We start from the raw sequence: 27,156 nt of genomic DNA, 5'->3' as shown, positions 1-27,156 counted from the left end.
GGGTGGTGGTGGGGGGGGGGGTAGGGGGGGGTGGTTGCAGGTTATTTTGTTCATCCCGAGATGCCTATGCACTTTATAATGGGGTTCACTCGGTGGAGAAAAGCTGCTATGCTCAACTGCTAATGACAAATACTTAGTGAGATCCTGGTGGAGTGCAATAACCCTCCCGAGACTGACTTATGCAGAAGGGTGCACATCCTATGCATGCTGTATTAGAAGATGCTAAGGACAGCAGGGAGTGGACTGTACCTGACTTTCTTCCTCCGACACGGGGTGTTATGATGTGGTTCTGTTACTTATGCGCATTGTGACTGCAATAAAGATATTTACATGTAAAAAGTGCCGCTCTCCAGTTATAAAAAGATGTGCAAACGTTATAATCCCCTTCGGTGATTGCACCTGTGTCTTGTCCTGAGATCTACATTTTGAGGCACCGCGTCGCCCCTCTATTCCCGGGGCTGGCTGCAGACCCCCGATGAGTCCGGCGCACCTGCCGGAGGTGCTACATGGCACGCGCAGCGGTCGCATTGCCGCGGTAAACGAGGAGTCAGGGTGTGAGCCGGGACACTCAACCCTCCCCCGCTACCTATCAAGTGTCTCTGGCTGACCGCACCTGCCGAGGGCTCGCCACGCCCGCCTGTCATAGGGTGGAGGGACAGCGCGACTGACACCCTTAAACAAAGGACCGAAGGTGCGTTCCCACGGACACCTCACCAGACAATAAGGCATGCACGGGGGACAAAAGCCACCGATACCTCGGTGAGGCGACGCGCAGCAGGATGAGACCGCACCATCGCGCCTGCAGGGACCCCTAAACGTGCACCCCGGAGGCCGCCCCTTCCCATTCCCAAAGGTACACTTACAAATGTGCAGAGTGGGGGCTACAATAACTTCTATTATACAGTGACCGGACTCTGAGACGTCAAGTTAGACCGCGATATAGGTTTCACGGGTCTTTGTTGGTGATTCTGTATTTGATATTTCTTTGGTGGCCTGGATAAGTTTGGACTGACTGTGGTGCTTTGATGGGTTTTCGTACCGCTATAGGCGTCTGCCTAGTTACCTGGGATTTATTATAACGCAGCAGATTTCCTTGTAGGTACGTCAGCGCATCCGAGCAAAATGATAAGAAGGTGGACACGCACAAGACCGGCTTTAGGGCGGTGCGACTGGTGCAGCGGCCCTGGGCGCTGACCTGGAGAGGGGGGCACTGACATTAGGGAAGGCGCTGTGTTTAGCAGTAATGTAGCATTTCAAAGCACCGGCACAGAGTTTCTTGTGCGTCCAGCCTTCTGGCAGCAATATAAATGTCATGATAATGCTTGTGGTGAATGTTCCAGCTAGAGAGAGCTCGGAGCTTTGTCTAGGTGAAGTTTTGACTCGCCACAAAGAAGCACAGAGGGTTAGTATGCCTGCGGCGAAGAACAGACCTGTATTTTATGTGGATAGCCGAATGGCTTAGTAAAGCCAGCCTTTACCAGTGCTTTAAAACAGAGAACTTTATATGAGAGAGAGAGGCTATGGAGAGGGGAGGGGCACTTTTGCAGGGTGGGTGAAGGAATCCATGAAGGAGGTCAAATGGGAGGGGGCGCCAAAAATGTTTTCCCACTGGGCACTACCAGGGCTAAAGCCGGCCCTGGACACGTGTTCTAGTTGTGAAATGACCCCGAGTCCTGACTTTTGGCTAAGAGCCCTTTACACCTGGGGCCCAAGGAAGGGAGAGCTTTCAGTTCCGTGCGTGAATAAGACATGTAGTTCAGGACTTTCTTTGAACTCATTTTAGGACACTTAGTTCGGTTTGTATAATGGGTTTCACAAGACTACACGTCGCATCATTCAACGAAAATGCCTCTTTCCAGTTTGAAAGCTGGGTTGGTTCATGGGACCATGCAGATGCCTGTTGGTGTAACCAGGTGGCCACTGACTTGAATCTTGGTTCGGGCACAGGGGGACTATGGGCGTATATGTATTGCATTGTATTTGCATTTCTATAGCTCTTAATACCCCTGACTTGATGTCGAAGCGCTTTTTCAGCCAGTAGCACGCTACTCCGGAACCCATAAAGGAATAGGGTGAAGTAGTATAGTTTATAGGGCCGGGTGGTCCAATCTTGTGACAGAAAGCACTAACAATATAAAAATGTAGTACACACTGTATATGGTAGGTTGTACACAATGTAAATCTTCTGTTACATAAAGATCGAGCTTTACATGTTTACAGTGCTTACTAAAGTTAAGTATTTAGTAATATGTTGACTGTACCTAGGGCACATATTTTTTATAGTTTCCTGTTAAAATGGCAACTTCTGGATTCTTCTGATTAAAGCGGGTACTGCCTGGCTTCAAGTAGCAGTTAGATTTGATGCTTAAAGAATTGCACACAATGACATTCTATCAGGTGTAGGGACCCCGGGGACCCTGGAGAGGAGGCTTGTTTCTTCTTATGCTACATCTTCCTTCCCCACTTCACAAAAGTGGAGTCTCTACTTCTTCCCTTCCAGCCTGCGCGACTCAAGCGTTCAGCGACGACTGTTTTAATAATAATAAAAAGTGTGGGACTGTTTTGATTACATTAATGGTTTCCAAACCCCGTTCGTCTGCCCACTTCGATCACTGGGTGGGGCCCAACGGCACTCGTATTTGGGGACCAGCACTTATTTTTCATCGACACACTTTCACCCAGAGGAAGAAAGAGAAAAACACAAGGGGGCGGGGGAGATGGGGGGAGAAAGACAAAAGAACAGCAACAAAGGGAGAACTCGCAAGCGTGAAGTAAAGGCACTGGGAGTGTCTGGTGGTGGATGAAAGAGGCCTGAGGTGAATAAAGTCTGCACAGCCTTGGAATAATGCGACCTGTCTGTCCTTTGAACGCTCTAGCCCTGGGCTTCTTGTGAGCAGAACTGTGGGCCCAGGGCAGCCAAATGCCTTACAAATTAAGCCACAGCCCCTGAAAACAGTAGATTTTAAAGGCAAATCCCGGCTGAAACTGGAGTTCATGAGGACACTGTGTTTGGATTCTGAGACCTTAACGACGGGGAAAACAAACTATAAGCCTCAACATGTAAAGAGTTATTACATAAAAAGCGAGGATTGACCGGAGGTGGATTATATTATATGGAAGGGTCATCGTTTTGCCTTTTTACCGATTTCTACTTCTAAATAAAGAAATAAACAATGTGTTTCTCTGTATTTGTTCTAAAACAAAACCTAAAGAATACTGAAGGTAGGTCTTCATTTCTGTTGCTGCCATGCTGTCAGTCTTTGCTGCCAGAGCAGAATCTGTGCAGTCTGACTTCATGGGCACTTTAAAAATGACGACATTTTAATTGTAATATACTGCTAATGTTTTTTTATGTGAGTGCCTGGGTGTATTTTCCATGGTGCCATATAGTGTTACACCCGGGAGGCATCCGGTCTGAGTCTGTAGACAGTAACGGAGGGTAGCAGCAGTGCAGGAGCTGAAGCGAGGCTGTGAGTGTCCAAGGGAGGCACAGAGGCCAGTACAGGGGCAGTGGGGATGCTGTGAGTGTCCAAGGGAGACACAGAGGCCAGTACAGGGGCAGTGGGGAGGCTGTGAGTGTCCAAGAGAGGCACAGAGGCCAGTACAGGGGCAGTGGAGAGGCTGTGAGTGTACAAGGGAGGCACAGAGGCCAGTACAGGGGCAGGGGGGAGGCCGTGAGTGTACAAGGGAGGCACAGAGGCCAGTACAGGGGCAGGGGGGAGGCCGTGAGTGTACAAGGGAGGCACAGAGGCCAGTACAGGGGCAGGGGGGAGGCCGTGAGTGTACAAGGGAGGCACAGAGGCCAGTACAGGGGCAGAGGGAGGCTGTGAGTGTCCAAGGGAGGCACAGAGGCCAGGACAGGGGCAGAGGGGAGGCCGTGAGTGTACACGGGAGGCACAGAGGTCAGTACAGGGGCAGGGGGGAGGCCGTGAGTGTACAAGGGAGGCACAGAGGCCAGTACAGGGGCAGTGCGGAGGCTGTGAGTGTCCAAGGGAGACACAGAGGCCAGTACAGGGGCAGTGGGGAGGCTGTGAGTGTCCAAGGGAAGCACAGAGGCCAGTACAGGGGCAGTGCGGAGGCTGTGAGTGTCCAAGGGAGACACAGAGGCCAGTACAGGGGCAGTGGGGAGGCTGTGAGTGTCCAAGAGAGGCACAGAGGCCAGTACAGGGGCAGTGGGGAGGCTGTGAGTGTCCAAGGGAGGCACAGAGGCCAGTACAGGGGCAGTGCGGAGGCTGTGAGTGTCCAAGGGAGACACAGAAGCCAGTACAGGGGCAGTGGGGAGGCTTTGCAGTAGTGGAAGAGCAAACAGAACAGAGTGTGAGCAAAAGAGGAAGGATCAGAGACGGCAGTGTAGGAGCAGTGGAAGGGCTGTGCGCTAGTGGTAGGAGCAAAGAACAATGGGAAAGCAAAAAGGGCAGAGCGGGCAGTGTGTATGCAAAGTGGGCAGTGTGTATGCAAAGGGGGAAGAGGGCAGTGTGTATGCAAAGCGGGTAGTGTGTATGCAAAGGGGGCAGTGTGTATGCAAAGTAGGCAGTGTGTATGCAAAGGGGGCAGTGTGTATGCAAAGCGGGCAGTGTGTATGCAAAGCGGGTAGTGTGTATGGCAAGGGCAAGCTATACGCAGCCTTTGTGGACCTAAGGTCCGCATTTGACCTCGTTCCTAGGGCCAAGCTATGGGAATGTCAATTGAAAATGGGAATGCCTGCTGTTCTTGTGCGACTCTTAGTGAATTTACATGCCCACACCTTCGCACAAGTACGTTGGGGTAAGCCCGGGGAGGTTACGGATAGATTTCCAGTTGCCAAAGGTGTTAGACAAGGGTGTGTCCTGGCCCCTACTTTGTTTTCCCTATCTATTAATGGGGTCACCAATTATTTTGTGAACCACCCCACGGATGCTCCTACACTGGCGGGGATGAAAGTACCTCTGCTCATGTTCGCGGACGACACCCTGTTAATATCTAAGACGAGGCAGGGTCTCCAGCAGGCCCTGTCAACATTTGAGCTGTTTTGCCACGAACATGAGCTGGAGGTTAACGTGTCCAAAACAAAGTTTATGGTGCTGAGAGGACCAACTGCAATTGCTGCCAGGGTTACAATGGGTGGTACCACCCTCGAGCAGACTAAGTTATTCACATACTTAGGTGTCACTTTTAGTGAAAACCTTAGTTGGAAACCGCAAGTCGAGCTCCTGGCACTTAAACATGCGCAAATAGGAGGAGCCCTCCTCAAAGAACATAAAAGTTCTTACACCCGGCCAATGTCCCCGCTCATGAAAATTTATGGCATAAAAATTTTACCCTCTGTGTTGTATGGAGCAGAGCTTTGGGGATAAAGTAATCTGGCCCCCCTAAAGGTAGCCCAAAATAAATTCCTCAGGGCGGCGATTGGTTTACCAAAATCCACTCCACGTATCCCGCTCCTGTACGATTTTGGGTGTCAACCAGTGGAAGACCTAGCGAGATTCAGACCCCTAGCATTTTGGCGGCGTCTGTGGACCACACCAGAGCTTTTGCTTTATACCAAAGCATGCCTAGAGGTAAGGGATTCCCTGGGCTCTGACAATATAGGATGGTTCAAAGGGGTAAGATCTACTCTCTGCGCCATGGGGCTTGGTGAACTATGGCATAACCCTGACTCGGCCACCTTCCCTCCCAAAAAAGAGCCGCGAAATCTTTACTGGGAATGGGTTGTTGGTAAAAGACATTCGGAATTGACAGGAAGTTCCCTTACAACGACATTCGTTCTTCTGAAGGATGTCTCTTCCCTTGAAAAGTACTGGGATGTCATCACCAAGCCCCTGGATCGCAAACTATTCCATCAACTTAGAGTTGGCTCGCTACCACTGAGGTGCCTAACTACATCATGGGGTAAGGGAGGGCCAAAGCACTGCCCACTGTGTATCAGGCAGGATGAAAGTGTGTGTCATTTTCTCTTTGTATGCCCCCTGTATGTTGCCCCTAGAAAAAAGTGGCTACGGCCATTATGGAGAAGTTTGGGCACTCGTTCAGCATCTACAGCCTGTAGAATTTTAAAATCTGATCTATCGCCCGTGATAGTAATAGAGGTTGCTAAATACCTTGGTTGGGCTTGGATACTACGCTCGAGGTTGATTAATTCGCATCAAAGTTCCAGTTAAATAATCGAAAAGGTCCAAGTTAGACAGTGATATCCTGTAATAACTGTTTTTTATTATGTTTAACTTTTTAAATGTGTAAATGAAGTTGTGTATAGTGATTTAATTCTGTCTTAGTTATGTTTTTAACTTTATATTAAATTATTTTTTAATAACTATGCTTGCACTTTAGAAAATGAGATATAATGTTGGATGTGTAGCAAGTCTTTTAAGATGAACAATCGAATAAAGACTTCTTTTGACTTGACTTGACTTGGGTAGTGTGTATGCAAAGCGGGCAGTGTGTATGCAAAGCGGGTAGTGTGTATGCAAAGGGGGCAGTGTGTATGCAAAGGGGGCAGTGTGTATGCAAAGGGGGCAGTGTGTGCGCAAAGGGGGCAGTGTGTGCGCAAAGAGGGCAGTGTATATGCAAAGGGGGCAGTGTGTGCGCAAAGGGGGCAGTGTGTATGCAAAGGGGGCAGTGTGTATGCAAAGGAGGCTGTGTGTATGCAAAGGGGGCATTGTGTCTGCAAAAGGCAGAAAAGACAGAAAAGGCATGGCTCCAGAGCAGTCACACAGTGGGAGCTGATAGGGCAGTTAGCCCTAAGATCCACTCTTATGAGGCCCTACCCTGGCACTACTGAATGTATCACAAAATAAGGCCTCACCTGCCTTTGTAATTATAAAATATGAGGCTTGTAAGACCAGCCACCACAAGTTGACATATGTTAAAGCGACCATGAAATGTGTCTCAGAGGTGCTCCGGCACCACAGAGGGGTTTGGCATGTTAGTGACCTGTCCCGGGCCCCACCGAAGCTACTGCTTGTCCGCTATGGTTCACAAGAGACAATCTAATTTAATTTAATGTACCTATAAAGCGCAACACTCATCCCGCGGAATCTAACTGCGCTAAGATAACTAACCCTCTTGCACAGCGGTCACTCTGAGGCTTTGTGTAATGTAACTGGTGCTCATGTAAAGAGCCCCAATACCTGTGAGATGAGTTCACGCTCAATAAAACTGCGATAAAGAAAAATGGGGATGAGTTACCTCCGTAGCACCTGAAAACACAAACGCTCGTGTTATAGCCAGAAACCAACAAAAAATAGAGCACCCAAAGTAACCTATACGACCAGAAGTGGAATTACTCATTATCTTTTACTGTTATACATTACAAATATTTGCCAATGATCGCACACAGATATTCGATTTCACAGGAAGCAAATACGTGCATTTTTTTCTTCTTATACATTTGAAATGAACGATTTCTCTGAACTAAACCCCATCATTATGGCTTTTTTGTCTTTAAAGTGCTTTGAAACAGCATGTTGGCAGCACCAACTTTATACAAATCCATTGTAGTCTAGAACTTGGGCCGAACTGAGGTGAATGAGGCCTAAAGTTCCATAATGCACCAGGCTCATAAGTAAAGGTCCATGAGAGAAACTCCGTGCTCTGATGACAATCGTCTGCCACGGACTCAGCGTATATCCCAATGATAAATTGTTACAAACGGGCTGTGATTTATTGGAATAAGGTTTGTCTAGGCATCTCTGCAGGACCGGCTCCAGGAGTTTTGATTTGGGTGCATTTGGGTGGGCCACTTCAGCAGTCGCGGCCGGCATGACTCGCAGGGGGAGGGTGAGGGTGCAGGGGGTTCAGGCAGGGCAGGCTCACGTGGGTGGGGAGGATGAATTTAATAATATATATATATCTTTTAATGTAGCTTACCTTTCCGCCAGCCGGGTCCCACGTCTTCTCGGCTCCTGCTCTTCTGCCTCCTGCCGGAACAGAAAGCAGGCACCCAGGCTCCCTCCCCAAAGCCAATCACAACTCTGCAAGCAGTGTTGTGATTGGTCGGGACGCTACCCAGCCAGGGGCTTATGTGATGGCCATGTTCTCCATGCAGGCTGCATTTCAGCCAATGCAGCCTGCGTGGAGAAGGGCACAGTGGGTATGACTAGTTTGGGCAGCCACAGAGGGACAATCAAACAGTCTTTGTGCACTCATGACCTGACTGCTAATTAAATAAACAAAAAACAGAAAAGGCATGACATGGCCGGCTTTAGCACTAGTGCGAAAGTCTTGTTTGGCTCTCCTTTCTTTCTTTGTCAGTAGTTTCCTATGACTGTGTTCTCTCATTGTCTGCCTTCTCTCTCTTATGCTGGTCAAAATCTCTTGTTAAAATGAGTGCTTGTGCCAACTGCTACCAACTATCTGCAGAAATTAAGCACTGTGTCTTGATGTTGTGATAAAAGGACAGTGATGTGTTCACTGAGGACAAATAAAGTGAGCTACAGACTGGTGGAACAGAGTCAAAAGGTGCATACAATTTGAGTTGTTACATAGTGTATTGAACTGAATTTGTTGTCATTCTGTAGCACTCTACTCAACAGGTGTTTTAATACAATTATCAATTTTTTTCAGAAAGAGGAACAGTTGGGTTTGAACTATCCAGAATGAAGGCTGCAGGTTATATAAATGCCTACTGGAATAATGTGATTGTGTGGCTGCAGCATTTTTTTGCAGATAGATTTGTCGCATTTGCCACATAATCCATCATCTGCCACATAATCCTCAATTTTAACAAAAAAAGCTTGTTCCCAGCTTAAACGGCTCAAAAGTTATCTAAACCGCAAGTGCACGTGTGACTGTGCAGTAGAAGGCCCTTTGTAAAGCTGGACTGGTCACCTTTCTGTTGCTTATTTCTATATTTGAGTGTTAAACTGGTACTTACGATGTGCAACCAATGCCCAGACACCATTAACAAGTGTAAAATTGAGAAAATATTGAAGTAATACTATCATTAAATTTGCAGCATTACACTGCATAATTTTCCTTTTCTTGCAGTATAATTTACGCAACCCTGCTACATAACTTGGCCCTCCAATGCTGCATAATTCCAGTGGCCCTGGTTATATCCAAACACCCCAGCAGGAAGCAGTTGATGACTGTGCTATCTGAACAAATAAACTACAGGCTTAAACATTTTCAGTTTTACTGGTTTTGATTGAAAGGGCTTTATGTTTTTTCCAAGAAAGGAGTACATGATCAAACATTTGTTCTCTCAGACAAAATCAATACAGTTTCTGTGGTGGGCCTCCTTTGACTGAGATAATTTCAAAGCTGCACTGAGGTGGCACTAGGGCCCAGGAAACTCGCTGCCAAGTGCATCTGCTGACAAAGCCTCTGAATTAAGTGCCTCATCGCAAAGAGACAGTTAAGGCGGGGTTGGTTTCTGGTTAAATTCTGAGTTTGATATGGGATGTTGGTAGAGCAGTGAGGATGCCTTGCCTGGCCAGCATTAACTGGAGTCGGGCCAGCCATCCACTGCGAGGAGGGACTGCAGTGCTTAATTTGTGCTGGTGGTTTTTGGTGCTCAGCACCAGCACTTAATTCACAGGTTCAGTACCACACATGTTTTCTTCTCACTAAGCAAGCTCAGCATCACCCTGGTACCAGAAGCTGCCTGTGCCCCAGTATTGGCACTCCACCGGTTTCATCATCACCCCGATGCCAGCTGCTGCGTGTGTCTCAGTACTAGCTCCCTGGCTACCGGAAGTTGTCAGGAGAAGGTGGTGGATTCTCACCAGAGCTGGACCTGTGCCTGCGCCTGGCTGCCTGGCTGTCAGCTGGCACCAACTGGCCTGGCTGTATGTAAGTGCCAGCACCTGGCCCCTTCGTGCTTCCCATGTGTGCCCCTTTCCCTTCCAGCCCCTCCAGCCTGGCACCTAACCCTGCGGTGGCTGGCTGCCTGTCACGTTATTGTATGTACTGCTGTGAATGCCGTTTCTCTGTCCTGTATGTGACACTCCTTCCTGCCCTGGGCTGTCTGTACAGGGCCCAGTTTTACCTGTCCTTTGTGAAGCACCTCTTATCTCCCCCATCCATCTGCCCTTCAGTCGACAGTGTAAAGAAGTGCTTCCTCTCATATGCCTGCTAGGAGAAGAATCCCGATATTCAAGCTATGTGAAACTACATGTTCCTGCTGTCTTGTCGCTGCTGTCAGTGGCCATGTTTGGCATGATATCATAGCAAAGCTATAGTGAGTACAAGGACACCCAACCCGGTTTTCACAAGTGTGCCTTCGTATCTTACAGGATTCTCTTAACAAATGTACATTCCAGTCGCCTGTCTCTGGTGATAGAATACAAATAGGTGCAAAACAGTTTTGGTAGCTCTTGGGAGCGGAGCGCAAATTATGTACGCTCACATATTGCACCATTTAGCGCTTAGGTGGTAGAGAAAGCGCCCAGTAAAACATAAAGTGCAAAACAAAAGGACGCCACAAATACCGTTTCTATATTTTTGCATGTTTTACGCACCTATCTATGTAAAGATAGTTGAATGTACGTAGCGGACACAAATGTTATGTGCGCCGGTCTTTCTTGCACTGCATGTATTACACCAGTATCAGGGTGAGCCAGCATGTCTCACATCACCCACTGTTAATCTTCTGCGGACTCCTATGTGGAGGGGAGTTGAGTATACAACTTTAGAAATCATTCCCGGATATCATTATACACCTTGGTCTGGTTCGAAATAAATATAACTAGCTGGGCATCTGAGTGGCATGCCTCCACAGACTGCCCCCATTGTTTAGGCATGATGATTGTGTATTGTTTATCATCCTAGTGATGTTATCATGCCTTATTGTCACAGCCCTGAGCAATTACTAAGTAATTGTGCCCTGCTCTCTAATCTATTCATTACCTGGCCTGATTAATATAGCGTGTCTGCGCCCCCCATTAAATAATTGCATTAGGGGGGCGTGGCTAGCGACCAGGCAAGATGGCCGCAGAGTAATTGAGCTCCATGACAGACGGGACCTTCCCGCATCAATCCGACCACTTATCCTGCATGAAACTCAGTGTTGCACCAAAATACTTGCGTAGGGGAATTTCCGACCCCGACTGTGCTGATCCAGACCCCCGGAGCTCAAGGGATTGCGAAGATTTGTGGCTGAGGAGGTCGCGACCTGGGCCCACGTTGCCGCCGGGACCTCAATTAGACACCCACCCCGGAAAGAGGTAGGCGACGCTGACTGTGGCGACACCGGGCGCAGAGGTTTTGGAGGCGCTTCGATCTCGCCGCGTGGTGCCGAACTACATTCAAACAATATGCCCGCGGCTGGGAGCACAGACAACGGAGCGCAATCCATGCTGGAAGGGACCGGCAGTGCTCGCTGAGGGCTCATGTGGCGGGACTCGCCGATACATCCTGCACGGCCTCAACGCCAACGAGCAGAACCGGGGGTAACAAGGAATATCGTAAGTGCGGCGCTACTCGACCTGAACCCCCAGAGTCAGAGACTGTAGTAGGATACCGCCAAGGGGTCCACGGCCTAGGCCGCGTTGAAGTCGGGGCCTTGAGTAAGGGCTGACCCCGAACTCGGCAGGACTAGTGCAGGAAGGTGAAGGACGGCGTTTGCTGGAGCGGTGCTGGACACAGGACTCGTGCGGTACGGCACCGCCATGCAACATCAAGAAGTGGTCTGCCGCTGACCCCGCAGCCTGAGGAAGCAGACAACAGGGTGCACATCAGAAAGGGAAACAACAAGAGACTAACCAGACTCTGTGCAGCGGGGACATATTCCACCAGTGGGACTAACCCTGCACCCATCCGGTAAGAAGAACAAGACGCGGGGGGGAAGACGGCCAGTGCAAGCTAAGGAGCACAACGTTTAAAGCGCAGCAACAGGAGTACCAACATTTTTCAAGAGTTTTCAACTTCAGTCCGGAAGCGGGAGCCTGGAAGAACAGACTGTGGGGTCCGTTGGGCCCACCATCACAACACAGTGCTGGGGAAGGCGAGATAGCGCGTGATCACAGACAGCAGACTCATAACCCTCGGCTGGGATACACCTGGAGACACTGGGCGGTAGACCTACAAAAGACGCAAATCGGCCGCAGAGATGAGTGGAAGAGGGCCCAAAGTACAGCAGACCCCCAGGCTAGATAAATATGCCTACACGAAGGACTCCTCCTGAGCGCAGTCCAATGCCCGACCTCCAGACACGCCAGAGGTCACAGAGGAGGTGACCCTCCAGGATGTGATGGTGGCTCTACGAACAATGCAGTCCTCGATGGGCACGATCTCCACAGATGTCGCCCTAATACGGGCGGACTTTGCTAAAATGTCGGACCGTCTGGTGGAGGTTGAGAAGACAACTGCGGGGCTCTCGACGGACAAGGCAACGCTGCAACAACAAGTGCTGAGATTAGAAGAGGACGACAAAATAATGAAAGCTAAACTGGATGACCAAGAAGGACGCTCGCTGAGAAATAATGTGCGCCTTGCAGGCGTGCCGGAAACTGCAGGGGGAGCAGCCTTAAATCTTTTTTGTAGAAGACCTGATTCAGAACCAACTGCAGCCGCGGGGGCTCTCACAATTCTTTTCAGTAGAAAGAGCGCACCGTGTACCAGAAGGCAAACTGCGTCCGGGAGCACCATCACGGCCGATATTGGCGCGAATTTTCAACTTTAGAGATCGCAACGCAATCCTGCAGGCCGCAGGCATCGCGCCACCAATAAAGATAGATAACTCGGAAGTCACCTTCTATCCTGACTATACAGCGGCCGTCACACAGCAAAGACGTAGTTACGCAGAGGTTAAGGAAGAATTACGCACCAGGGAACTGAAATACTCTATGCTTTTCCCTGCGAAGCTCCGGGTTGAATCAGAGGGAAAAACATTGTTCTTCGAAACGCCGGGAGAGGCACGAGACTGGCTAGAGGGATGGAGGCCGGCCCGAGGGACCAAGACCAGGGAGAACGCGCACGCTGGCCGATGAGAAACATACGGATAGACCTCAAAGAAGAGGTATACCATCAAGAGGTTGGGACCATGGAACCCTACAAGACGAACACGACGCAGACAGCACCAGCTAAAGAACTACTGTGGGACACCTATTTCTCGGAAGAGAACCCTTTGTTGAAAACTGCAACACAAGATAAGACGGCGCTAATGAATGAACTGGGGCATGGACATTCGATTCACGGACCTTGAACAAGGGGTAGGGCCCCCACAGGTAGTATCTAACAGATGGGGGTGCAACACTGAATAGACAGTTCGTAAAGGGAGGGCTTTGTTCTGGGCACGGAAGACTCACCCCCACGAATGTTGTGGTTTGTTTGGGACTCAAAGCGCTCTGCTCAGTTGGGGGGCGGGCAGTTTTAGAACCACCGGGCAGGGAGGCAGGGTGGGGGGTTCGGGTTAAGGGAGATAGGGGACTTGATTGGGTCTGTTATGTTTTTCTTGTTAACGTGGCTCTCCGGAAGAAATTGTTGATAACTGTACGATGTGCTCACACACATGGCATACACCTGCGCTTTGACACTATTAAGAGAACCACCAGCTCTGTAACCCCATATCACACACACTATGCCGCGGCGTGAAGATCTGGACGCTAGCTCTCAGCCGCCACAATCACTATGCCCTCCCTGTCTGTTATATCATGGAACGTGAATGGACTAGGGCACAAAATCAAAACGGGGTTGGTTCTTCAATATCTAAAACGGAAGGGCCCCACGGTAGCATTACTCCAAGAGACACATTTAGTGGGCACGGCCTGTAAAGCGCTGGAACGTTGGGGATTCAAAATGGTAGTCCACACAGAGTTTAAGTCTGGGTCCCGGGGGGTGGGTATCCTGGTACATAGGAGCTCGACCTTGGTGGTAAAGGAGACCCGGACTGATGACCAGGGTTGATTTGCCGCATTGTCCTGTCAGTGGGAGGGCCGGATGTACAACATGGTATCGGTATATGTCCCCCCGGCGCTTCATCAGACGGCATTTCAGGATCTTGGAAAGTTCCTACTGGACCTTCCCGATGGTGAACTCATAGGCGGGGATTTCAATGCAGTAATAGACGCCACTAAGGACAGAAGACCGCCCAGAGACACAATAGGCCCAATCAGGCCCTGAGAGAATTTATAGATGCAATAGGACTGACGGATATCTGGAGAGTTAAACACCCTACAGAACACCAGTACACCTTTCACTCCGGAGTACACAACAGTCTTTCTCGAATAGACTATATACTGACTCTAGCAATAACCCCGGAGAGGGTGAGCGAAGTGGTACACTTACCAAGGGGCATTTCAGATCACTCACCTATACAATTCATATACACCGCACAGATTTCTGGAAGGAAAATAATTTTTCCGCTCTATCCGGGATACTTGAAAGATCCTAAGATTGCCAAAGCCCTTGTGAAATCCACTGATCTGTACTTTACAGAGAACGCACAGTCAGTGGAATCGCCGGGCATTTTATGGGAGGAGTACAAGTCAGTGATAAGGGGTCAAGCCATCTCGGTCATTGCCAAATACAAAGGAGACCACAGGCAGTAGTTAGATACTCTAGAAGAGGCAGTGCAGAGGGTGGAGGAAGCTCATGCCGCAAATCTCACTGACACCACAGCGCAAATCCTGACACTAGAGGCTCAAGAATTTAGGGCTTATGCATGGGAAACTGCTAAAGCCAGACACTCCGATACCCTTCATAGGATATATGAACTGGGTGATAAGACCAGGAGAATGCTTGCATGGTTGGAAAGGAGGGAAAAGACGAATAGATGGATTGCCCAACTGACGTTAGGTGACGGTAACACAACAACTGATCCCCAACTCATAGTGGAGGAGCTGGCAACATACTATGAAAAGGTTTATACACCGCGCGCTGAAGCCACAATGGAGGAAAACATACAGTTCCTCTGAGATATAGAAATGCCTACACTGCCACAGGAGACCATGCAAGATCTGGAAGCGGACTTTACAGCAGAGGAACTAGGGGTGGCACTGACAGCGCAACACACGTGAAAGGCAATGGGACCTAATGGTTTACCAGTAGAACTATTCAAAAAGGTGACAGGAAAGATCACGCCCCATCTACTAAAGATGTAAAATGAATGCCTTTAGCAGGGGATGTTACCCAGAGACCAAAGATTAGCCACTATTGTGGCAATACACAAACCAGGTAAACCAGCAAAATCAGCCTCTTCCTACCGCCCAATATCCCTAATAAACGCAGAAGCCAAGATACTGGCCAAAGCATTGGCAATCCGACTGCAACCGCACCTTAAGATGCTAATCCACCCAGACCAGTCGGGCTTTATGCCGGGTCGCAACACCTCCTTAAACTTAAGACGCCTACACGGAGTGCTGGCTCAGAAACCAATGATTCAGGAAGATGCGGCCATCCTCTCATTAGACGCCACAATGGCGTTTGACCTCGTGGAATGGCCGTTTCTGTTCACAGTACTCCGAAAGTTGGGGTTTGGTTCAAAGTTCTGCGAGTGAATAGAATTATTATACACAGCACCCCTAGCACAAGTGGTAGCAAATGGACGTATATCGCGAGAGTTCGCATTGGGGAGGGGGACGAGGCAGTGCTGCCCGCTGTCTCCGCTCCTCTTTGCCCTAGTGCTGGAACCACTTGAAGCATGGATAAGACAGGATTCGTCAATCCAGGGACTGAAATGGGAGGCGGACTGGGAAGACCGGATTCCGCTTTACGCGGATGACGTTTTAATATACTTAACATCCCCGGCAAGATCCCTGGTGTTCCTGCTGGACATTTTTACGGCGTATGGAAACGTATCAGGATATACTATTAACTGGACAAAATCACTGCTCAATGTGATGCATGGTCCTACTCCCATACTCCCTCGAGGTTGTGAGTTGCAAATTGTTACCAGAGGATTTAAATATTTAGGAATATATGTTACCCTGCAGGAAACAATTTTTATGGAAGAAAACCTGATGAAGCCGCTGGCAAGACTCCGGGCGGACTTCAAACACTGGAGGTCCCTTCCATTAACATTACTGGGGAGGACGGCACTCTTCAAAATGTTGGTGTTGCCAAGGTTCCTCTACGCCCTCCAGAATACCCCATTCCCAGTCCCCCCCTCTTATTTTAAAGCGATTGAAGCCGAAGTATCCACAGTGCTGTGGGACGGGAAACCTGCCCGCATAGCACAGCACAAATTAGTGCGTAGTTGGTATGATGGGGGAATCGCATTACCAAATGTTAAATTATACTATTGGGTCTCACAACTAATGGTGAAAAACCAATGGCTGCCGTCCCATAGGACGAACCGGCATTCCGAATGGACAGATGCCTATTACCCACAGAACGTCTGATGAAAGCCCTTTACAACAATAGGAGGCGAAACGCACTCACAGGACCGACAGCACACACAATTAAAATATGGCACACTGCGCAAAGGGCGCTGGGTTGGAAAGGAGTACTGACACTAGCCATCCCCCTCTGGGAGACCAGACGTTCGGGCACCCTGGCTAACACTAAGGGATTTCGACAATGGGATCTCTTCGGTATTACTAAAATAGGTGATCTCTGGGTGAAAGGCGAGATCATTCCCTTCGCCACACTGCGGGAAAAGTATGGGATGGCGGAGACAGAACTCTACCGATATATCCAAATTAGACACGCGCTCCAGGGCGCTATTCCCCTGGATACCCAACTAGCGGAATCATCGCCCTTAGAAGAGAGACTCCTCACAGACTAAATGGAAAAATAGGCCATATCAGAGACATATCCTAAACTAGTCAATAACCAACCAGACCCCATGACGGCTCTGAAGGACAGGTGGCAGGCAGAATTGGGGGACATGGAGGAGTCCGATTGGATGGACGCATGGGCGTCAGCCCGGGAGGCAGCGATCCCCTCTAGGCTAAAACTCATACAGCTCAAAGTGCTACACCGTATATATTATCCACGCCCTACACTACACAAGCTGGGGCACACCCCTGACCCACTCTGCCTCAGAGGTTGCGGGCATACTGGAACATTTTATCATATAATATGGGACTGTTCGGATATACAATCCTACTGGGAACAGGTGATGACTGAGATCTCGGAGGTGGGGGGGGGGGCAAAAGTCCCGCGTGATCCTAGATGTTGCCTCCTAAATGTTTGGCAACCTACTGATCTAAATTTGGCATTATAGAATCGGGCCACGCTCAGAACAACAATTGCAAAGCGGAATATAGCCAAGAACTGGGGCTCTGGAGTGGTACCTACGCATCAACAGTGAGAAAGGGACATGGACGTCGCAATGGTGGCTGAAAGAGCGGTTTACACCCACAGGGGATGTCCAAAAATGGTCCAGAATATGGGGCAAATGGAACGAATTCCGGGGGAATATATGTGAGCTCCCAAGCCGGCCTCAACCCCTGAAGCTAGCCCGTGAATACAAGAAGGGCCAGATAGGCTGATCTATGGATATGACTAATTAATGTTGGGTATGGGAGGGAGGTTAAAAAAGTAGTGTCACCTGTTGCAATGTAAGTTTATACGATGTGAATTATTTGTTATGTACGCCATGGAATGTACGATGTACAGCTCAACTACAGATGGAGATGGTTAACTACAGATGGTTTACTGTTTTAATGATCATATAGAAGTGTATAAAAACGAAATAACAATAAAATGTTTTTTAAAAAAAATAATAATTGCATCAGGGGGCTGTCATCTTTTTGAACTGAGTGAGGTAGGCTGTGAAAGCACAGGCACAGGACAGATTTTGAATGCTTTTGCATTGTCCATGTAAACAGAGGTCACGACAATGGCCAGGAATATAGCTAGGCGGACAACTGGAAAAAGTGGCTGCAGCCTCCTAAGAAAAATATTAAACACCAGGACTTATTTTTTTACAAATTCAGCACCAGTAGGGAGGGGGCAGAACCCTATTTATTGCCCCCATCACTTCCTGTTCCAAGAGGAGTGAAAACTCTGGCCCGCATTAGCAGCATCTCCCGTGGTGAGGCCTTACTGTCATATCCTAAAGCCAGGGCGAGAGCTCCCACCACATGCTGTGCCTGATGGGTTTGGCCCATTGTCATTCTATATGTGACAATGGGCCACGATAATCTGTGCTGGGCTGTGCAGAGGCTGCAGCAGCCTCTCAAGTTCGGATCCAGCGAGCTAGCCCGAACACAGAAGGGGGGGGAGAAAGGCTCACAACAAGCCTCGGGCCCTGGGCCCGCCTTGCAAATCCGACGCCCAAGGCTCATGTTTGGGTGGGCCAGGCTCATGTTTCGGTGGGCCAAGCTCATGTTTGGGTGGGCCTGGCTCACCTGGCCCACCCGCTAGAACCGATCCTGCATCTCTGCAAGACATTGAACAGCTAGGCAACGGTGTTTAAAAAGATAAGCCGTTGGGAGTGTCGTGCCGCTCCTTCGACACGCAGGCTGGCACTAGCCAGGCTGCCTCCGCCTCTGTAAATTTATCCCATCGGCATTAGTCATTAAGCAGCTTTTATCGGAGGTTGCCTCCTCCGGTGGTCTAGCTCGTGTTACAGACACAAAATGATACACAAGAACGGAGCAACTAAAAACACGAGGGCTTTTGTTATGTCTAGAAACCAACAAAAGAAATAGTGCGCCGAAAGTAACATAACTGGCCAGAAGTGAAACAGCACATGTAACAGGGCCTATGTCCATGGGAGAAAACAACACACCAAAAGAAGCGTCAAATCACAGTGATTCACCACTGAAAAGCAAGGGATTTAGACAGGCACACAATGAAACAAATGGAAAGCAACAGGCATGCTGAAGCTCAGAGTAGACACAGAATGTCTCATTGAGACAGCTCATGCACTGCTTAGGCGAGACCTAAATATATAGGATGCCAGCACTTTTGTGATAATCTCAATATACTGACTGCTTGCAGTGCTAAGATCATCAAGAACCTATATGAGTATTATATAAGAGCCAGAGGGCCAGGCTGTGGGACTAACGACTTCAACCCTTCCTGGCCATCAAATCTTATATTTCCTACAAACCTTTTCTAAGCCTTTTATTCCCTTAGGCAAAACTTACTTTAAGTCTGAAATTCAGACTCATATTTTTACTAGTGCCGGCATACACCAATAAACTGGTCAAACAGTACAGTCAGCACCAGGTCCAGACCAGCTGTTTCAGACATTGGGCGTGTCCCAGGGAGGCTAGAAGGGTGGGAGCCAATTTTGCACTGATCGGGTCAGTTTTGTGACTGGGGCCTGGTTTTGCAGCAGTGACGCAATATCGCCACCCAGTAACAAAATCAGCAGTACTTCACACTTGCCCCCCACCTCCACAGAGGGGGCTGGTCCAGCAACATTGCCAGGGCTGCTTTGGGTTCCCGGCCCGGCCCTGGTCAGCACCTATAATTGAACATGTAAGCTGGGCAGTCAAGAGTTTGCACACACACCTTGGGACTCCGAAGGCAGATCCTCTGAACGTTATTTTTTAAGTACAAGGTACGGAGGTGCAGCAAGGCATTGTCATTATGCTCCACGAGCGAATCAAAACCCTTGCTAAAGAAGGTGGCCCTCCACATCTTCTGGGCATGGAAACTGTCAGAACTATCACCCGGAGAACAGGGCAACTGTCAGAAGACGATGCAAATGTAAGAGCATAATTCATTTTTATCCACGTATTTGCACTAGAAACTTGTAATTTTTTTTAAACTAAAGCTCTTAAGTCTTAACTAACTAATTTTTGTATATTTGCTTCTTAAAAACAAATATCTGCTTGTTTTGCCCTAATTGTATGGCACTTGGACTGAAACACATTAAGAATGCCTTTGCACTATGGTAAACGTATGTTGAAGTAATAACCTCAACGTAGAGGTAGTGTATCATATCCAGCTCATAAAGGACAATGCCAGCAGAGACGTTTTAAGGCATGGGCAAAGTGGGCTCTGGCCCAGTGCCCTAGCCTTGCAAGGGGCCCCCTGATAGAGCCAGCTATGTTCTGCAAGGAGTCTTGCCCTGATGACTCTGAATGACTTTTAAACAGAGTGTTCTAAATAGCATTTTTCTGTCATTTTTTTTCTGTGTGAGTCTATTACAGACATTTTGCAGAAAAAATTTGCTTATATTTCATGCAATATCCATATAAAAAGTTTATTTTAGATGAATACAGGCTCTCACATATGAAGAATAGGAAGGTGTGACAGAGATTATTTGCAGTAATATTAGTAAGCAGCTGTTGTGTTAGAATACTGAAACACACATCACTATCCCTGAAAATCAGATGTACACATATTTAGAATTTGATCAAAGAGGGCATGGAAGAGCTGAAAGGGGATCATAAAATCAGAGCTGTTTGGACTGGGGGCCCCCAAAATACATTAGGCCCAGGGCCCCCAAAATCCTTAAAACGTCTCTGAATGCCAGCTGCCCTAACACAGACCAAGGACAGCAGGTGCAGCAGCATTTAAACCGTTCCCTTATGCACATAACAGATACAGGTAAGATGGCAACAGTGTTAGCTTCCCTAACACCTAAATAGGTACAGCATAGGCATCAGTAATTCAAGCTAACCTCGCAAAGAGAAGAGTACAAAATTACTGACAGAGACAAGTAGGGAGCACAGGGAACTACCTTGGAGTTGGCGGGGGGGAGGGCGGATCCTGTTCTTTTTTTTAAGTTCAAAAGAAATTTTATTGAAAGAAAAAAGGTGTCAACATATAGTATATAAAATTAAACACAGGTCATCGCAATAGAAAGAAGCTTTAAAAGAAATGCATGAATTGGAATAATATACGGTAGGAATAGAACGCAATAATATGAGAACAATATACAATTAATATCAAAGTAAGACAAAGGAATGAACAAGGGAATCATGGCGGGTTAAGGACTTCCTGTTGACATGGTAATGGCAGGCAAGAATGTTTGGCACTTCTATCAATATATAGTGTAACAGATGACCATAGATTCAGATTTTTCGCCAAAGATAAGGGGTAAACAAAAGAAGTATCCATCCTGTGATTGTGACAGGCTGCAACCTGTTCTCAAAATTGTATGTAGGCAGGAGTGAGCATTGGGTTGTACTAAAGATCCTTTTACCAGAGTGGATGAGAGCAGGGGCCTAATATGGGGTCTCCCCTTTTTTTTAATATATTCTATACTGGAGAGAGGGTCGAGCATGGGCCTGTGCAGACTCCAGGGCAGAGGTCTCGGTCATCCATCAAAACGACTCTGCCATCCTTCAGAGCTCCTTTGCATTTGATACAGCCTCTTAGATTACTTATATTCTGTCCTCGTGAGCCTCTCTTGTGTCCTTTGGGTGTCTACCAGATTTTAGGGCTGTCCTCCTCATCCGGCCGTTAAGGCGAACCTCAGCTTGTCCTCACTGGTGATTTTCTGGTGCTCATATTATTCGTTCAGCCTAATGAGGCCCTCGCCCTTACAGGCCCCAAGTCAGGGATTCAAATTCTCAAATAATGCTAACCGATCCAAAGCTTGCCCTAAGCGAACCATAGCCAGCCCCAAACCTCTGCCAGTCCTGATTCACTCGCAGCTTGCTTCCAGACAGTCCAGTGTGACTAACAGTCAGGGTCGGACTGGGACAGAAAGTAGGCCATATAAAAAAGATAAGTGGATCATGTTAGTGAATTGGAAAGCTGAAAAAGTGGCCCATGTTGCAAATTGGAGCAGTTTTGAACTTTTAAAAATATGCTGTATAAATGGTTGGCAAGGTATGGGAGAGTGCATGTGTGGTTGCAGCAGGCAATGTTTGTTGTAATATTAGGGGAATCAACAGTAACAAAACAGCTCAGCAGACCATAAAACAGGCCGACAAACAGCCAAAAAACGGCCCACATACTGACCTTTCAAACCATCCCATTGGGCACTGCTCTAGTTCCCTGTGAGCCAATCTGTCCCTGCCAACAGCTGACGATCAGAAACCATCAGGTGGCTCTCAGATACTCCACAGGTAGTCTCTTATCCCTCCCCCCCCCATAGGCCCTCTGAACTTGATTTACACAAAACGCACAGAGTTGGCAATGCCTATTTGCGAATGTACATCTATAACCCAAATCAGACGGAAAGTCGTATACACATCTATACAGTACAATGTGGTGCTCTCCAAGCAATAAGTCTCCTTCCACCCTCAAAGAGACACACTCTAGAGAGAAAGGTCTACGTAGAGTTACAAAAAACATACACATATGCTGAGGCAGACAGAATTTGTCCATACTGTAACATACGCAGTAGCCACTGTAATAATCACAGGAAGTCCGTTTAAAGTATTCTTATCTCTTTATTCTCTTATTCTTTTCTTCTCAAAAATAATTTAAAAAACACACTGGCAGCCAACACGTGTTTCGTTCAATGAACTTTTTCAAGGCTAGGAGGTATAGGCAAAATACCCGGCACCTCACAGCACAGTGTACCTGTAAGTAATGTGCGAAAGAAGATTCTGAATATCTGTCACCAGAAGTAGGGTTTGCAAAACCAGTCATGCGTCGCTTCACAATCATATGTCGGATCACACAAATTGCATTTGGTCATGAAATCCAAACGTTAAAATAGTCTGTGGCCTGCAGTTCCAACAATGGGTAACTCTACCTGCAGGTAATCAAAATGTAACGTAGAGATCCATCAGAGTTGTAAGAGTGGCGAGCACTGTGTCTTGTAGACTCCCGGTGGGAATGTTTTACCCAGACCTACGTTCACCTATTATATATTATATAGCGTAAAACAGTGCCCGCTTGAATGCAACCAAGAAAGAAGTGTCAGTACCAACCGTGAAGTACCACAGTGACTGACAAATCCCAAGACCTTAGTAAGCCTGAAGAGAGAGTGACCCGACAAATGTTCAGTAGCCTGTAAGTCTGTGATTACTAAGTTGGTTACTGCCTATGTTACAACATGGACTAATTCTGTGTGTCTAGGCCCTCTGAACTTCTCTGCCAACACTCAGTTTTTAAAGATCCTTCAATTAATCTTTTGACTTAATGTTATACACTTTTACAGTGTTATTTAGTGCAAACAAGACCTGTATGGTTGACAGTGTTCTACATGCAAACCAGGGAAGTAGCATTGGGGGCGTTTGGGGACTGACACCCCACCCAAATACTGCATTCTGGGATTGGTAGTTGGGACTGGGGACCCTGAGTCTGGTATGGCTGTGTTGCTATTCTTTATCATGCACCAAAAATAAAAGAATTTAAAAGTGGCCTTTGATTTAAAACAGGAGAGCGCAAGACCGAGGTACACATCTGCTGGCTAAATTTCAAAATGTGAAACCAGATAACCTGGAATCAATGGCAGCTCCCCTGCTTGACCAAATAGTGTGATCCTAGGCAAACATTTTATTTCACAGTCTCCCTTTTCTTTATTTTCACATACAAGAGTGATTTTAAATATTTGAGATCTGCGATGTACAAGCACCTTTTATCTTAGATTTAATAGACTTAATGCTGTTCCATCTATAATAAGAATCTAGGCCGCATTTAGTGCTTATGTGACTAGGGAATTTCTGTGACTTGATAAAATAATTTCAAACTCTACCATCAAGGTTGCTTGGAGTAGAGATGAAGTGCTGTTTGTGCTGTGAAAATACATTTAAAATAAGTGATCCCCGGCCAGGGACTTGAGGCCGTTGCATTGTTTGTGAACACAGTCATGAGTTCCCAAGAAGAAATACCAGGCCCAAGTGAAATGGGCAGGTGTGGAAAGCGTTCTTGGTTTGGCACAATGAAAAGCTCGCGCTCTATTGTCAACAGTACTAGGTAGAATTATTAGAGCTGCTACTAGGGATAATAATGACGTCTATCTATCATCATAAAAAATGTAGTAAAACCTGGTTTGGCAGTTGGGCCTGGGGGCCCCGAGTCAGGTCTGCTATGTCTGTGGTGATGTTTCTCATAATTCTCGTCTCACTAAATACCTCTAACTTCCGCAGTTATTGAGTGGAAACTTAAATATCTAAAGTGACTGGTTTACCAAAAAAACTAAATAAGTCTGCAAACATAGAAGTACACATTGAATGGGTGCAAATGTACTACTTTTGAAATTCACATATACTGGCATTAGTGGCACTGGAAAGCTGTTCCAGTATGATTGCCAGCTATACTAATGGCAATCAAACACCCAAACAGTGATGGGCTGAATGCTTGCACACAGTCCCACCAGTGGCAATCGTTCGAGGTAGCATTTCCACCCATCGTTATTTTTCTCCCACTGTGTTGCTCTAGACAGAGACCCACCTAATGCAAATCCAATCCAAAAGTTCTTTATTTCGGCCATTTAGGACCATAAAAGATGCAATAAAAACATATAAAACACATACAAGCATACAATATAAAAAAGTGGAAGGAAGCTGCCAACTAATTAATTCAATGCCTACAGGAGTCTGTGAAATTAAAAACCCTATTATCTACAATTCACTGCAGTTCATTTCACATTTTGAGGTTAGGAATTACCCTTTCAGTATTTTTCCCCTTGTCTGCTACATGGCCATTAAATACTTGGCTACAGCAAAAACAATAAAGTGCAGTGTGCTTGTCTTCAGAATTCTGTATGATTGTAAATAGTTTCTGAAGCCCAAATTCCTACATAGTGGCACTAGCCAGTACTTTCTCGGTCTAATGTATGCAGGGCAAAAAAACAGCACGTGTAGTTCATCCTCCACTTTCGTGCTGCACCCAGGACAGATTTTATCGTCCACCGTTGTCCATTTACTTGTAAAGGCTTTAAGGGGCAGTGTGCCAAACCTCCACTGGATAAAAAGTTTCCTTGCAGTAATAGGGAATATAATATCCATATATCCTTCAAAGCAAAAAGAACTTTTGGTGGCCAAGAATTGTTCAGTGCGGGAGCCAGATTTCAGGGCACAGACGAGTGAAGTTAGGCTCTTGTCCTTAAAAGTCTTGGTGAGCGTTTTGCGGGACAGCCCTAAACAGCCTCTTTCAGGGTCGTCCCACAGATCAGCCAGACCCAGTCGATAGAGTTCTCGTTTTACATATGCCACCCATGGAATTCTGTCGCCGGAATTAAGGCTCAGGACATGCTTCAGGTCTTGTCTATAGTGGGAGACAAGTGGACCAAAGCCTGTGCCAGAACCTCAATGGCTTTAGAGCCAGTTCATCCCCTATAGAAGGGAGCCCCAAATCTAGTCTTAGTGGTAACAGAGGTGTACCTTGTGGCAGAGCCAACAGGTGTCTAAGGAAGTTGTTTTCCACCTTGACAAGTTCTGTCCCAGCATTGTGGCCCCACAGCTCACCACCATAAGATGAGGCTGCTCTAGCTTGGATTTTGTACATCTCCAAGGCTGGACTAACTGGTTTGAAGGATGATGAATTCGAAACCTTCAAAATTCCCCCACCATTTGGGATAACTTTAGACAGGATCTTGCTATCTGTGGACCCCAAGATAGATTTTCGTGTAAAGTTACCCCCAAGTACTGAAACGTTCTAACCCTTTCCAGCCTATCAGGTCCCAAGGTTGGCTTAGGCCTAGTGGTTGTCGAGGGATTAAATACCATGAATTTTGGTTTTTCCTGCGTTGATCTCAAGGCCGTGGGCCCTGCAGAAATCCCCAAACCCATCTAGTATACGTTGGATACCCATCGGGGATTTGGAAAGCAGGAGGGTATCGTCGGCAAACATAATTGCCGGCACCCTCCTGCCTGCCAAACTGGGGGTATCGTTGTTCCTGACATTGTCAAGGTGGGATATTACACCATTAACAAAGAGGCAAAACACGGTCGGTGCAAGGACACAGCCCTGTCTTACCCCCCTGAGGACTGGAAATCTAGATGATAGCGCCCCCTCCCTCCCGCACCTGACCTGGGCAAAATTTCCATCATGGAGCCTAATTTTTGCCTGCAGTAGCTGTGGAGGAACACCAAGCTCCCTGAGTACCGCCCATAATTTCCTGCGTGGTACCAAGTCAAATGCGGACCTCAGGTCCACGAACACCATGTACAGACTCCCCCCCTCGATCCCCACCGTTTTCCAGTAGAGAAGAACGAGGCGAAAAATCTGTTCCATGGTGGACGTGTTCTTCCTGAAGCCCGCCTGGAGCGGACTAAGAATCGCATTGTCCTCCATCCAGTCCAGGAGGTGGTCCAGCAAGAGGCGCGCGAAGAGTTTTTGAGGTACATCTATAAGGCTGATCGGCCTGTAGTTGGCTGGGAGCAGAGGAGAGCCCTTCTTAAAAATCGGTACTATCTCTGCCCCCAGCTAGGTACAAGGGATCTCCATCCCTCTTAGGATAGAATTGAAAATAATGTGCAAATAGGGACCCCAGATCTCTGGTTGGTGTCTAAACAAATCTCCTGGGAGTCTGTCGAGACCCGGAGCCTTGCCCACCGCTAACCTCCCTATAGCATTTAATACCTCACCCAGTGTCAGCTCTAGTTTTTCATTAGACTCAGAGGGGCTGTCAGGAGCTGGCTCTGCGGGTGTTGCAGGGGTGTCTTGATACAGTTTGCCGAAGTGGGATTCCCATATTGGGGCAGCGATGTTTGGCTCCACAGCTGATTTCGGTTCCCCTGCACCTGTGTGGACTAGTGACCAACATTTTCTTGAGTCCTTGATTTCAAGTGCCATTGATAGGTCGTGCCATCTGTCCCAATCCCACTCGGACTTTGCATGGGCAATGGCTTCCCTGTATTTCCGTCTCATCTCAGATATTTTTTGTTTATCACAGCCAGACTTGACCGTATAGATCAGCTCTGATTTTATCTTTCTGCACGTGGAATTGTACCAGGCTGAGGTTGGTGTCCTCTTCTTCCTTCTCACTATTTCGGGGTAAAAAACCTCTCCTAAACTTCCCACTAGGTCAGCATGAATTTGACCTAGTTTCTCATTAAAATCAGGGGCTTTGGGTTTATTAATCAGTTCTTCCATTTCGACTAGCTTAGGGAGCGCCAGATCATAGATTTTCGTGATGCACTCTGCTGAATTAACTAATTTCCCCATCTTACCCTTCGTCTATTATTAGACAGAACTAGGGTCCCTGTGTCTTGCTTTGGGTCATTTGGTAGCGTACCGTCTTTGGGCCATGGATGTATCATGTCCAAGCAGAGAGCATTGTGATCGCTGTCTGCTCTTTCAATCACCCTGAAGTCGAGCACCGTGGGCCAAACGCTTGTTTCTACAAAAATGTAGTCCAAACGCGATTCCTGGTTCTTCCTATTAAAGGTGCACACTGAAAGGACATCAGATGGTGTACGCCCATTGCAGGCCCTCAGAGCGTAGTTCAGGGTAAGGGACGTGTTCTGCAATGCTAAGGGGGAC

At 47.6% G+C, this 27,156-nt stretch overlaps 1 protein-coding gene across 2 annotated transcripts in view; it reads left to right on the top strand.

Annotated features, from left to right (window-relative positions):
- The first annotated feature begins 697 nt into the window (after positions 1-697).
- Positions 698-27,156, top strand: part of LOC147731510 (3-galactosyl-N-acetylglucosaminide 4-alpha-L-fucosyltransferase FUT3-like) — a 144,666-nt gene continuing 118,207 nt past the window's right edge. For both annotated transcript variants that reach the window (XM_086958757.1, XM_086958758.1), the window contains exon 1: positions 698-853. The gene's annotated coding sequence lies outside the window, so the exon portion shown is untranslated. The remainder of the gene's footprint in view (positions 854-27,156) is intronic.

The sequence above is a fragment of the Lissotriton vulgaris genome, chromosome 2_1, assembly GCF_964263255.1.
Source record: "Lissotriton vulgaris chromosome 2_1, aLisVul1.2, whole genome shotgun sequence".
NCBI lineage: Eukaryota > Metazoa > Chordata > Amphibia > Caudata > Salamandridae > Lissotriton > Lissotriton vulgaris.
This window is presented reverse-complemented; position numbering and strand designations above follow the sequence as displayed.